This window comes from Euprymna scolopes, chromosome 41, assembly GCF_053919585.1.
Source record: "Euprymna scolopes isolate OS-2025 chromosome 41, ASM5391958v1, whole genome shotgun sequence".
In the NCBI taxonomy this organism is placed as follows: Eukaryota; Metazoa; Mollusca; class Cephalopoda; order Sepiida; family Sepiolidae; genus Euprymna; species Euprymna scolopes.
The window spans coordinates 20,984,192-20,997,913 of NC_136522.1; the positions used below are offsets into that span (position 1 = coordinate 20,984,192).

At 32.5% G+C, this 13,722-nt stretch overlaps 1 protein-coding gene and 1 pseudogene across 1 annotated transcript in view; one reads left to right on the forward strand and one right to left on the reverse strand.

Annotated features, from left to right (window-relative positions):
- LOC145266401 (uncharacterized) overlaps positions 1-13,722 on the forward strand; it is a 109,335-nt gene that overhangs the window by 18,516 nt on the left and 77,097 nt on the right. The window lies entirely within an intron of this gene.
- On the reverse strand, positions 7,545-7,678 carry LOC145266797 (U2 spliceosomal RNA; annotated as a pseudogene).

Below are 13,722 nucleotides of genomic sequence, written 5' to 3' on the forward strand. Positions count from 1 at the left end.
CTGCACAACACTTAATTGAAGAGATGGCAAACTTCTGTGAATGAGTAGCAATCGTATATATATATATATATAAAGGAAAAGTGTGTGTGTGTGTCTGTCTGTTTGAGTACATTTGCCTACCCAATAACTCTGTCAATTTTGAGTCTACAAATTCAAAATTTGATATACAGGGTATTGAGATTTGGGAAAATCTTTGTAATCCGTTTTTGGTCAGAAATTTGGCTGTTAAAGGGTCACAGTTCAACGATTTGACCTTTGGAACTCTACCAAACTCCTCCACCAATTTTGGGTATAAGCAATTGAAATTTTAGATATAGGTTCCTTGGACATGTATCTAACTTAATAACTTGATTTGAGTCCAAAACAATAAATGTTAAGGGGTCATAATAGGGGTCAAAGTTAAAAAAAAAAATGACTTCTGCGGTCTCTACCAAATTACTCAGACAATTTCTGGTCTTAACATTTGAAATTTTACATAAAGTGTATTCAGAGATAGGGCAAGCTTTTTAATCGGTTTGGGTCGAAAATTTGAGTTACTAATATATAAATGTATGTATGTATGTTCGCATGTTTGCATGTCTGCCTAAAACTTTCGACAGAGGCGATGGATTTTCACAAGATCAGTATCGTTTTGAAGTTCGACCCTTCAGACGATAAATATCGAAAAATTGGCTAAAACATTAATTTCTTCACCCTTAACTGGGCACTTTTCTACAGGGAGGGGTCGCTTTTTTCGCCGATATTTTCGAAAGTCATCCCCTCTTTTCGATTGTCTAGCCTTAATTTAAACCTACGTCAACTCCGGTTTGACGGTGGTCATAACAGCAAAGACGTCACGTTTTACCCCCATTCTTTTCCTTCTTCACGATAAGGGTTCGAGCCTGCCTTCCTACTACCACTTATTTGTTTTTTTGCTCAACACACACCTCCAAACACCCAAGCAACGTTGGCCACCCATACTAGTATATATATATATATATATATATATGATGAGAATAATGGAAATAGTATTCCAACGAAATAGAGAGATAAAAAGGGAACAAACTAACGTTTTGTGAGACTTTCTCTGGATGAATGAAATTAAGAAAACAAAAGACTAGTATAAATATTTGAAAATATCTTACCCTAACCCTAACTCTCTTTGACAACGCTATGCCCCATCACCTTTTTGAATTTCCAACGGCTTTTTTCCTGTTTCTGAAATGTAACACAGTCATACATTTCATTACATCAAAAGTATATTTTCAAATATTTGTACTGGTGTTTTGTTTTCTTAATTTCATTCATCTAGAGAAAGTCTTGCAATAAAGACGAAACGTTGATGGACACATAACTTGGTTTGTTCCTTTTTTTTTAATCTCTTTTTCTCTCTCATATAATATAATATAATGACTAGATCACTCTGACAGACGTTAAAAAGCATTTAAAAAATAAATGTTTAAATTTCAACAATATTTACCGTGGTTAATGGGTAGCTGAATGAATTGAGTCCTTGCTAATGAAGCCAGAGATGGCGTCTGTTGCTGGGTTTCGATCTATCAACTGATGTTAATCGTGACATCTTGTACTGATGATTCCCAAAAGGATGAAACACTAGTGTCTGTCGGTATTTTATAATTATTATAGTAAATAATTATATATATATAAGTGATCTTTCTGTCTGTGCAAAAAGTCTCTCCTACACTCCTCTCTAAATATTTGATCTGCAGAGTTGAAATTTGATATATAGGATATTTGAACCTGTAGCACTTTCCATTTGGATTGTAGCCGGCAAAAATTGTCTGGGCAGGAGCTGCTAAAAACAGCCTATCCTGCCTTGACAGAGTACAAAATAGACTTCGTGGCTTAGTGGGGGATGCCCTTTTCTCTACCCTGCAACCTCTCTCCCACAGAAGAGATGTTGCGAGCATATCCTTGTTTTATCGTTATTTCCATGGCAGGTGCTCGTTTGAACTCCAATCTCTGGTCCCCCCTCGCCGAATCCACTGTGAAAAATTTCCCCCACTCTTTTTCTGTGCCTAAATCAAAACGTGGATTCCATGAACAATGCTTCTTTCTTAGAACTGCACGCCTGTGGAACTCTGTTCCGTCTGCCTGCTTCCCACCGGACTACAACTTGGATGTCTTCAAGTCCAATGTTAACAAATTCCTAATGAACCGCCCCCTTAAGTAAACACTTCATCAAATCTCCACACTAACGTAATGTACTTGCAATAACCCTTATCCCTGAGTGGCTTCCGGGCCTTGATAAGTGGTGATCATTGTGTAAAAAAAAAAAAAAAAAAAATTGCTGCAAAGTGGTCAAAATTGAAAACAAAAATTTGACCTTGAATAAAAATAAAACACTACTCCTTCTGTTACTTGTGCAAAAGTAAACGTTTATAGCTCAAAGTCACTTAATTTTTTACCTTTCATGTTCATCTGTCCGTAGCTCAGATGGTAACGATGCTGGAGAGATTAATATCGACAAAGCTGGAATGCTAAATGTTGTGCTTTCAATTCTAGTGAATGGTACACTTTTTTTTATTTTGAAATAATACTATATATATTGGATAATAATTAATAGAGAATTGGCTCTATAATAATAAATAAAAAAATCTGTATGAATTAAAATATAATATTTATGCATACTTCATGACTGGGCAATGCCGGGCGACCAGCTAGTTAATGAAATATTTGTTTGGTTTGTTATTCTATTGAAAATGTCTTGTATTCTTTGTAAGAAAAAAGTTTTTCTTACAATTGTTTTTATATATTTTCAAATTTATGTTAACCAGTGATGCACTTTTTACTAATGCTTATCCTCTGATGAAAAGGGCTTATCTTGGAAAATTCATGGGTTAAGGATTTTCTTTATTATAATTTCCTGTTTGAATTTTTGATGGAACAATAAATATTATAATTTATTCAATTTTATCTTTCATCAACATTTTTTCCTATGACTTATATATATACTAGCAGTCCAGCCCGGCTTTGCCCAGGCTCAATGTATTGTTCATAACTTTATGTGCATATGTATATATAGAAATTGTGCATATGTACCGTAATGCCTTTCTATATAATAGACTTCCTTAACTACCATAGAGAAAAGTTGGTGGAAACAGCAGAGGTCAAATTTTTTAAACTTGACCCCAATTTTGACTCCTTAACATTTATTGTTTTGGGCTCAAATTAAATTAAAATGTTTGACCCATGTTCAAGTAACCTACATCTAAAATTCCAAGTGTTTAGATCCAAAATTGGCGGAGGAATTTGGTAGAGTCTGCAAAGGTCAACTCTTTCAACTCTGACCTCTTGGCAGCCAAATTTTCGCCCAAAACTGATTAAAAAGCTTTCTGCATGTCTGAATACCCTTTATGTAAAATTTCAAATGTTTAGACCCAAAATTGGCTGAATAGTTTGCTAGAGACCGCAAAGGTAAAATCTTTTGAACTTTGACCCCATGGAAGCCAAATTTTCAGCAAAAAAAAAAAAAAGATTAAAAAGCTTGCCCTATGTCTGAATACACCTTATGTGAAATTTCCAATGTTTAGACCAAAAATTGGCTGAGTAATTTGATAGAAATCGCAGAGGTCAATTTTTTAAAAACTTTGACACCAATTTTGACCTCTTAACATTTATTAAAAAGTTAGATCCATGTCCAAGTAACCTATATCTAAAATTTCAAGTGGCGGGGGAGTTTGGTAGAGTTCTCAAAGGTCAAATCGTTGAACTTTGACCCCTTAACAGCCAAATTTCCGGCCGAATACCAATTAAAAAATTTTTCCCAAATCTCAATAACCTTTGTCAAATCTCGAGTCTGTAGACCGAAAATTGGCAGAGTTATTTGGTAGGAAAATGTACATAAGCAGACAGACATTTTCACTTGTATAGATACAATAGATTATATTTTTACTATTACTAGTTGAAGATTTTGTTTTAAAGAAAATCAAATAAAAAAGATAATTAAAGGAATCGTTTTGGACATTGGAAAATAGGCACAAATTTTTCCAGTACCACCAAAAGTTCCAATTTTTCCAATTGTGATTAATCGTCCCAACACTAACAAATATATCTATATATATATATAAAAGTGAAAGTGTCTGTGTGTGTGTCTGTGTACATTTCCCTACGCAATAACTCTGTCAATTTTAAGCCTACAGATGCGAAATTTGATATACAGGGTACTGAGATTTGAGAAAAAATAAGTTGTAAGCTGAAGGTTTTGGCTTCGATTCTCGGTGGTGGTGCACAAGTCCAATATAATCTATCATATAAATCTCACCTGTTTGTTTAAATATATGTATATATGTGTGTATGTTTGTCTGCCTTAAACTTTCGACAGGCTACGGATTTTCATAAGATCAGTGTCGTTGTGAAGCCGACCCTTCAGCCGACAAATACGGAAAAAATGGCTAAAGACATTAATCACTTCACCCTTAATTGGGCACTTTTTCTCTGATGTTTTCGAAAGCCATCCTCTTTTTTCGATTGACTAGCCTTAATTTAAACCTATATCACTTCCGGTTTGGCGATGGGCGAAACAGCAAAGACGTCACGTTTTTTGTGTTGTATTCCTCCTTTGCAGCACGGGTTTGTGCTTGCTACAACCACTTTTTTTTTTTTTTTGCTCAACACGCACATCCAAACACCTAGGCAATGCCGGCCACCCAGGTTAGTATATATTACAGTAGAAAAATGCGAGCATGAAAAGTAATATGGTTAAGCTTAAACGTGGAAAAGAAAAGGAAAAAATATTCATTCTAGTAAAAAATATAATAAATTTATAACTTAAAATATTGCAGCATTAAGAATTGATTATATAATGTTAAATTGGATTTTGAAAAAAAAATTCTTAATGCTGCAATATTTTAAGTTATAAATTTATTATATTTTTTATTAGAATATCTTGTCCTTTCCTTTTCCAGTTTTAACAACTATACCTTTACTTTTCCATGTTTAAGCTTAACCATATTACTTTTCATGATCGCATTTTTCTATTGTAATCCATGATTTTTCCAGGATTCTAGTAAATTCACTTATTCTTTGTTCAATTTCAGTCTTAGTTTTTGCCCCCATAAACATAACCTACATATGTGTAAAACAATGTACAGCACTAGTCTGCTTTCATTCTCTCTGTTTCATTTGTTACTTCTCTTTTCGCAAGAGCGGTGAATTAGTAGCAACACTAGTCACTGAAGCAATGCGGTTGCTATGGAAACCAGTCATAAAAAACGTTGCTCACCTCCTTATGAATTTTTACGATTTTGAACACCAGTAAATTTATCATAATTTTTGTTTTACTGAACGAAAATTGAAAAGTTTTTTTCACAGTGTAGCTGAGAAGGTGATATATAAACTGTAATAATTGTTTGAAATTTGGTTGAAAAATAAGTGAGAGGTTAAGTTTTAAAGCAGTTCTGACTGACTAAAACTGCAACTTAACCATATATTCAAACACGGTGGCATTTGAATTATATATATATATACTAGCAGTCAAAAGTGCTTGGTTACCCTCAAAATTTGTTATTTCTCATTCTAAAAAAGTTATTGTGAATAGAACAAGTTAAGAAGTAAAATGGTTTTATTTATTATACTAAATACTCATCTCTCTTAAATACTATTCTTCATATTTCATGTTAAATACAAATTTAAAAAAAAAATACAGCAAACTTCTCAAACTTTTGATTAATCAAAATGACACCCTTTAGCTGCTTTCACAGATTCGTGCTATTCTTTTCATCGAAGAATGGAAGTAGACAGAAGATATTTCTACCAAACTTTCCTACAAGAGTTACCAGGGGTGAGTTGTACTTTTACATGGTTTAGCTCTGACTATTTGGTCAAGTTCATCTTACACCAGAATGAATTATTTTGTTTCAGATTTCGCTGTTTTTTGTTTTTTTTTCTACCTTGATATCTGATCAGTGTGTAGACAATGTCACATTCTAACATTTTATATCAACTTTAAAATAAAAATATCAACCCAAAGTTTGGTTTAAATCGTTTTAATAAAAAGTTTTGTAAATATATAAAAATGCACTCTTGGACGTGAAAATCCATGAAACAATCGCAAATGTGTGTGTGAAAGTCAAGGGCAAATTGGTGTCGACCGAAATCTGTTCTTTTGTTTCTATCTTTGCAGTGAAGTCGGTTGGGGTCCTTATTCCCTATTTCGTCCCCAGTCTGTTATATACCTGTAGAAAGGCAAAGTATTATTCCAGTATTTTATATCAATTTTACTGGTCATCTTCATTAAAAATGTTATAATAAATAATGGCAACGATAAGTCCATGAGTGCCGTTGACAAAAATGGTTTTAAAACCCATAATAGAAAAATATTCTTAAAAATCTATAGTTTGGAAGTAAGTCTGCCTGTCAAAATGGTATTGAAAGAAAGTCCACGTGTGGATAGGTCACCATCTTGTATTAATGAGTCATATCAATGCTGTCGTGGCTAAGGGCAAGTTTGGTTTGTGTCCCAAGAGAAGAGTTTGGTGGTTGAACTAGGCAACATACATTAATCTATATATATAAAAGGCAAAAATCGGTGTGTATGTATGTATGTATGTATGTATGTATGTATGTTTGTTTGTAACGCTAAAACTTTTGAAAGACGGAACCAGAGTTGACAAATTTGGTATCATATTGCACCTTGATCACCCGGATGACAAATATCGAAATTTCACGTCAAACGGACCAGTAGAAAGGGGTCAACTGATCGTTTTTCTCCTAGGGGGGCCCCCCAAAAAACCTGTCATTTTAACGTTATTCAATACGTGTCACGTGACGTGACGTCAGCTCAAACTTTTGACAGACACAACCAAAGTTGACAAATTATGTATCATATTGAACCTTGATCACCCGCATGACAAATATCGAAATTCCACACCAAACGGACCATTAAAAGGGGGTGAACTGATCATTTCTCTCCTAGGGGGGCCCCCCAAAAAACCTGTCATTTTAATGTTAATATTACATAATCCAAAAACGCTTAGTCATGTCACGTGACGTGACGTCAACATCCAGTAATGGCGAACAAATGTAAACAAACACTTTGTTTTACCGATACTTTTGTAATTTCTCTTCTGCTTTGTTCTAGAGATTATTAAACTCCATGACAATGTCTCCAACGTATTTAACTGGTTAAAAATAGTATTTATACAAGAGTTTTAACGAAAAATATCAGGAAAAAATGTACAGGAATAAAAAAAAATTCAGCTTTCAAAATATTCGTCGATAAAAAAACCGATCTTTATATTTACGCTAGCCATTTTGTATATTACCACGTGACCTGCTATCTCTTAAACTGGAGGGGGGGGGGATCCACTTGAATCCAACAAAACCAGTAATTTTTTTTTTCTATTATATATACAGCATTTTCTATAAAATTAAGTGTAGACTTTATAATTAAAACAAAAAATGTTATTCATACTAAAAAAAAAAACGCTTAGTCATGTCACGTGACGTGACGTCAACATCCACTAATGGCGAACAATTGTACCTATTTACTATGCCTCCCCACGGGACAGAGTTAGACACCAGGGTCGTTTTTTAACGTGGAGAAAAGGTACAAAAATAAAAATTGTCTCAGTCGTGGAGGATTTCTCCTCCACCGAAAGAGAACAAGAAATAGAAGTGCAGCATCTGAAGAACAGATACTACACTTTGATCTTGACCAAAAGGCCAAGAATGCGAACAATTGTAAATAACAACTTTTTTCACAAAACCAACACCGTCTTTCTTTTTTTTCTCTCTCTTTCTCTCTCTCACCCACTTACTCTTCCCTCTCTCTCACCTTCTTTCTCTTGACGTCACACCACTGTTAAACTGTGGGGGGGGGGAACACATTCCCAGGCATTATCTCCTATAGATGCACATTTTATTAGAAATTCAGCTTTCAAAATATTAGACGATAATAAAAATATAAAACCAACACCCTCTTTCTCTTTTCTCTCTCTCTCACCAACTTACTCTTCTCTCTCTCTCACCCTCTTTCTCTTGACCTCCTACTACTGTTAAACTGTGTGTGTGTGTGGGGGGGAAGAGGCAGCTTGAAAACCAACAAAAACAGTGCACAGTTTCCCAAGCATTTGGGGTGGGAAGGGGGGGAAGAAGCCGAGCGCACAGTTTCGTGTGAGAGAGAGAGAACAATTCTCAACCTATATACTCAACAAATTTTTTATCTACAGATTTGAAAGTTTGTATATAGGGTATTCAGACATATGGAAATATATCTAGCATAATCTATCTATTATATCTATAAAAGTGAAAATGTGTGTGTGTGAGGTAGCCAGAGAGAGAGAGAGAGAGAGAGAGAGAGAGAGAGAGAGAGAGAGAGAGAGAGAGAGAGAGACAACAATTCTCAACCTATATATTCAATACATTTTTTATCTACAGATTTGAAAATTTGTATATAGAGTATTCAGACATATGGAAATATATCTAGCATAATCTATCTATTATATCTATAAAAGTGAAAATGTGTGTGTGTGTGTGTGTGTGTGTGTGTGTGTGCGTAAGAGAGAGAGAGAACAATTCTCAACCTATATACTCAACGTATTTTTATCTACGGATTTTAAACTTTGTATATAGGGTATTCAGACATATAGAAATATATCTAGCATAATCTATACATTATATCTATAAAAGTGAGAATGTGAGTGTGTGAGAGAGAGAACAATTCTCAACCTATATATTCAACAAATTTTTTACCTACAGATTTGAAAATTTGTATATTGGGTATTCAGACATATGGAAATATATCTAGCATAATCGATCTATTATATCTATAAAAGTCAGAATGTTTGCGTGTGGTTGTGTGTGTAAGGTTGCGAGAGAGAGAGAGAGAACAATTCTCAACCTATCTATTCAATAAATTTGTTATCTACAGATTTGACCATTTGTATATAGGGTATTCAGACATATGGAAATATATCCAGCATAATCTTTCTATTATATCCATAAAAGTGAGAATGTGTGCGTGAGAGAGAGAGAGAGAGTAAGTACAATTCTCACCCTATATATTCAAAAAATTTTTTATCTACCGATTAGAAAATTTGTATATAGGGTATTCAGACATATGGAAATATATCTAGCATAATCTATCTATTATATCTAGAAAAGTGAGAATGTGTGTGAAAGAGAGAGAGAGAAGAGAGAGAGAGAACAATTCTCAACCTATATATTCAACTAATTTTTATGTACAGATCTGAAAATTTGTATACAGGGTATTCAGACATATGGAAATATATCTAGCATAATCTATTATATCTATAAAAGGTAGACTGTGTGTGTGTGTGTGTGAGTGAGTGAGTGAGTGAGTGAGTGAGAGAGAGAGAGAGAGAACAATTCTCAACCTATATACTCAACAAATTTTGTATCTACAGATTTGATAATTTGTATATAGGGTATTCAGACATAAGGAAATATATCTAGCATAATCTATCTATTATATCTATAAAAGTGAGAATGTGTGTGAAAGAGAGAGAGAGAGAACAATTCTCAACCTATATATTCAACAAATTCTATCTTTACAGATTTGAAAATTTGTATATAGGGTATTCAGACATTTGGAAATATATCTAGCATAATCTATTATATCTATAAAAGTGAGAATGTGTGTGTGAGAGAGAGAGAAAGAACAATTCTCAACCTATATACTCAACAAATTTTTTATCTACAGATTTAAAAATTTGTATATAGGGTATTCAGACATATAGAAATATATCTAGCATAACCTATCTATTATATCTATAAAATGACCATGTGTGTGTGTGTGAGAGAGAGAGAGAGAGTCAGAGAGAGAGAGAGAACAATTTTCAGCCTATATATTCAACACATTTTTTATCTACAGATTTGACAATTTGTATATAGGGTATTCAGACATATAGCAATATATCTAGCATATTCTATCTATTATATCAATAAATGTGAGAATGTGTATGTGTGTGTGTGTGAGGTAGCCAGAGAGAGAGAGAGAAAGAGAGGAAGGAAAATTCTCACCCTATATATTCAACAAATTTTTTATCTACATATTAGAAAATTTGGATATAGGGTATTCAGACGTATGGAAATATATCTAGCATAATCTATCTATTATATCTATAAAAGTGAGAATGTGTGTGTGAGAGAGAGAGAAAGAGAGAGAGAGAACAATTCTCAACCTATATATTCAACTAATTTTTTATCTACAGATTTGAAAATGTGTATATTGGGTATTCAGACATATGTAAATATATCTGGCATAATCTATGTATTATATCTATAAAAGTGTTAATGTGAGTGATGGAAAGAGCAAAAAATTCTCAACCTATATTTACAACAAATTGTTTATCTACAGATTTGAAAATTTGTATGTAGGGTATTCAGACATATGGAAATATATCTAGCATAATCTATTATATCTATAAAAGGTTGAATGTGTGTGTGTGTGTGTGTGTGTAGGTGTGTGTGAGAGAGAACAATTCTCAACCTATATACTCAACAAATTTTTTATCTACAGATTTGAAATTTTGTATATAGGGTATTCAGACATATAGAAATATATCTAGCATAATCTTTGTATTATATCTATAAAAGTGAGAATATGTGTGTGAGAGAGAGAGAGAGAGAACTATTCTCAACCTATATATTCCACACATTTTTGGGTACAGATTTGAAAATTTGTATATAGGGTAGGCAGACATATAGAAATATATCTAGCATAATCTATCTATTATATCTATAAAAGTGAGAACTTGTGTGTGTGTGTGTGTGTGTGAGAGAGAGAGAGAACAATTCTTAACCTACATACTCAACAAATTTGTTATCTACAGCTTAGAAAATTTGTATATAGGGTATTCAGACATATGGAAATATATCTAGCATAATCTATCTATTATAACTACAAAAGTCAGAATGTGTGTGTGAGAGAGAGAGACAACAATTCTAAACCTATATATTCAACAAATTTTTTATCTACAGATTTGAAAATTTGTATATAGGGTATTCAGACATATGGAAATATATCTAGCATAATCTATCTATTTTATCTATAAAAATGAGAATGTGTGTGTGTGAGATAGCGAGAGAGAGAGAGAGAAAAAGAGAGAGAGAGAAAAATTCTCAACCTATACATTCAACAAATTTTTTATCCACAGATTTGAACATTTGTATATAGGGTGTTCAGACATATAGAAATATATCTAGCATAATCTATCTATTATATGTATAAAAGTGAGAATGTGTGTGTGTGTGAGAGAGAGGACAATTCTCAACCTATGTATACAACAAATTTTTTATCTACAGATTTCAAAATTTGTATATTGGGCATTCAGACATATTTCAATATATCTGGCATAATCTGTCTATTATATCTATAAAAGTGAGAATGTGTGGGATAGAGAGAGAGAACAATTCTCAACCTATATACTCAACAAATTTTTTATCTACAGATTTGAAAATTTGTATATAGGGTATTCAGACATATGGAAATATATCTAGCATAATCTATTATATCTATAAAAGTGAGAATGTGTGTGTGTGTGTCTGTGTGTGTGTGAGAGAGAGAGAGAGAGAGAGAACAATTCTCAACCCATATACTCAACAAATTCTTTATCTACAGATTTTAAAATTTGTATATAGATTATTCATACAAATAGAAATATATCTAGCATAATCTTTCTATTATATCTATAAAATGAGAATGTGTGTGTGTGTGTGTGAGCGAGAGAGAGAGAGAGAGAGAGAGAGAACAGTTCTCAACCTATACATTCAACAAATTTTTTATCTACAGATTTGAAAATTTGAATATAGGGTATTCAGAAATATCGAAATATATCTAGCATAATCTATTATATCTTTAAAAGTTAGAATGTGTGTGTGTGAGAGATAGAGAGAACAATTCTCAACCTATGCACTCTACAAATTTTTTATCTACAAATTAGAAAATTTGTATATAGGGTATTCACACATATGGAAATATATCTAGCATAATCTATCTATTATATCTATAAAAGTTAGAATGTGTGTGTGTGAGGTAGCGAGAGAGAGAGAGAGAGAGAGTAAGAACAATTTTCAACCTATATATTCAACAAATATTTGATCTACAGATTAGAAAATTTGTATATAGGGTATTCAGATATATGGAAATATATCTAGCATAATCTATCTATTATATCTCTAAAATTGAGAATGTGTGTGTGAGAGAGAGAGAACAATTTTCAACCTATATACTCAACAAATTTTTTATCTACAGATTTGAAAATTTGTATATAGGGTATTCAGACATATGGAAATATATCTAGAGTAATCTATCTATTATATCTATAAAAGTGAGAATGCGTGTGTGTGTGTGAGAGAGCGACACAGAACAATTCTCAACCTATATATTCAACAAGTTTTTTATGTACAGATCTGAAATATCCCATTTGTATAGAAGTAGAAATCTTGATACCTACTCTGATACCTAATAAAAGAAAGGACACTCTTTAGGGCGGATTTTGATTATAACAAGTCACTAATTAGAAATTATAATAAACCTTCAAATAATTTAAGAATTTTACCAAAATAAAATTGCATGGTAATCACCCAATTTCTGCCACAAAATTTTGATTGGCAGAACTCATAAACATAAAATATATATTTTCTAATTTCATCTTTTTTTTTCTTTTTACATAATCTGGTTTGATGTTTTCCCAAATATTCAAATCACTATATTTTGCTGCTTAATATCAAATACAGCAACTGAGTTATTTTTATGCATCAAACAATTACATTTTCTCATTCATCCAAACTAATCACTGAACATCAATTTCATATTTTCTTCACTAAAATATTACTGTGCTTGATGTCATCAAGTGGAGCGGATCATTTTTTTTTCATTTGTTCACACATTTTTCCAATTTATATATATTTTGTTAAAGATTCTTAGCCTATGTCATTGCATACCAATCTGTTTATTAAAAGTTAAGGTTCACTGTAAACACATATGTTACACCAAAATAAAAACGCTGCAGATAATGTCTTGATATTCAATTCAGTTTCTCACATGACATCTTATGAAGTTAGTAGAAATGTTACAGACTTTTGAATCTCAAACACTTTCAATACTGTGCACTGATATTTTCTTTTTTGCAATATAAGCACATTCATGATTTTTTTTACAAACGTTAAAAACTTTCACATTGTGTAGCAATATACTGAAACAATTATAAAAATATTTGTTTTTATTTTGAATGATGCAGGGCATCCGAAGAGAGATTTTTCTAACAAAATGAAAGTATAATTTTTAGCAATAGGTATCTAGGAAAAGGCCACTACATATGTTATAAGTTCCAAATTTCCACAACCTGGCAAATACTGGTACACGCTAGCAAATTTAGATTTGCAATTACAGAATATGATTCTAATTTTTTCCTTTGCTCTTTATTCTAACACGACACTAAGTTTACTGTGTTATTTCGCTACAGTTGATATTGTGTAGAACAATAAGAAAATCATAGTGAACAATGCATTCAACAAAATTTCACACACATTTCTAGATACCTATATCTAATAAGTTCAAAAGAAAGGACACACTTAGGGAGGTATTTTGGTGGTCAAGTCACTAATAAGAGATTAGCTGGTTTCCCGGCATAGCCCAGGATATAATAAAGATTGACTGAAATACATGTTCTAGCTGGTTTCTAGGCGTTGCCAGGGATGTAATATAGACACATTATGTTGTATATTACCTGTTCTCTTCTCCCTAAGGTAAAACAA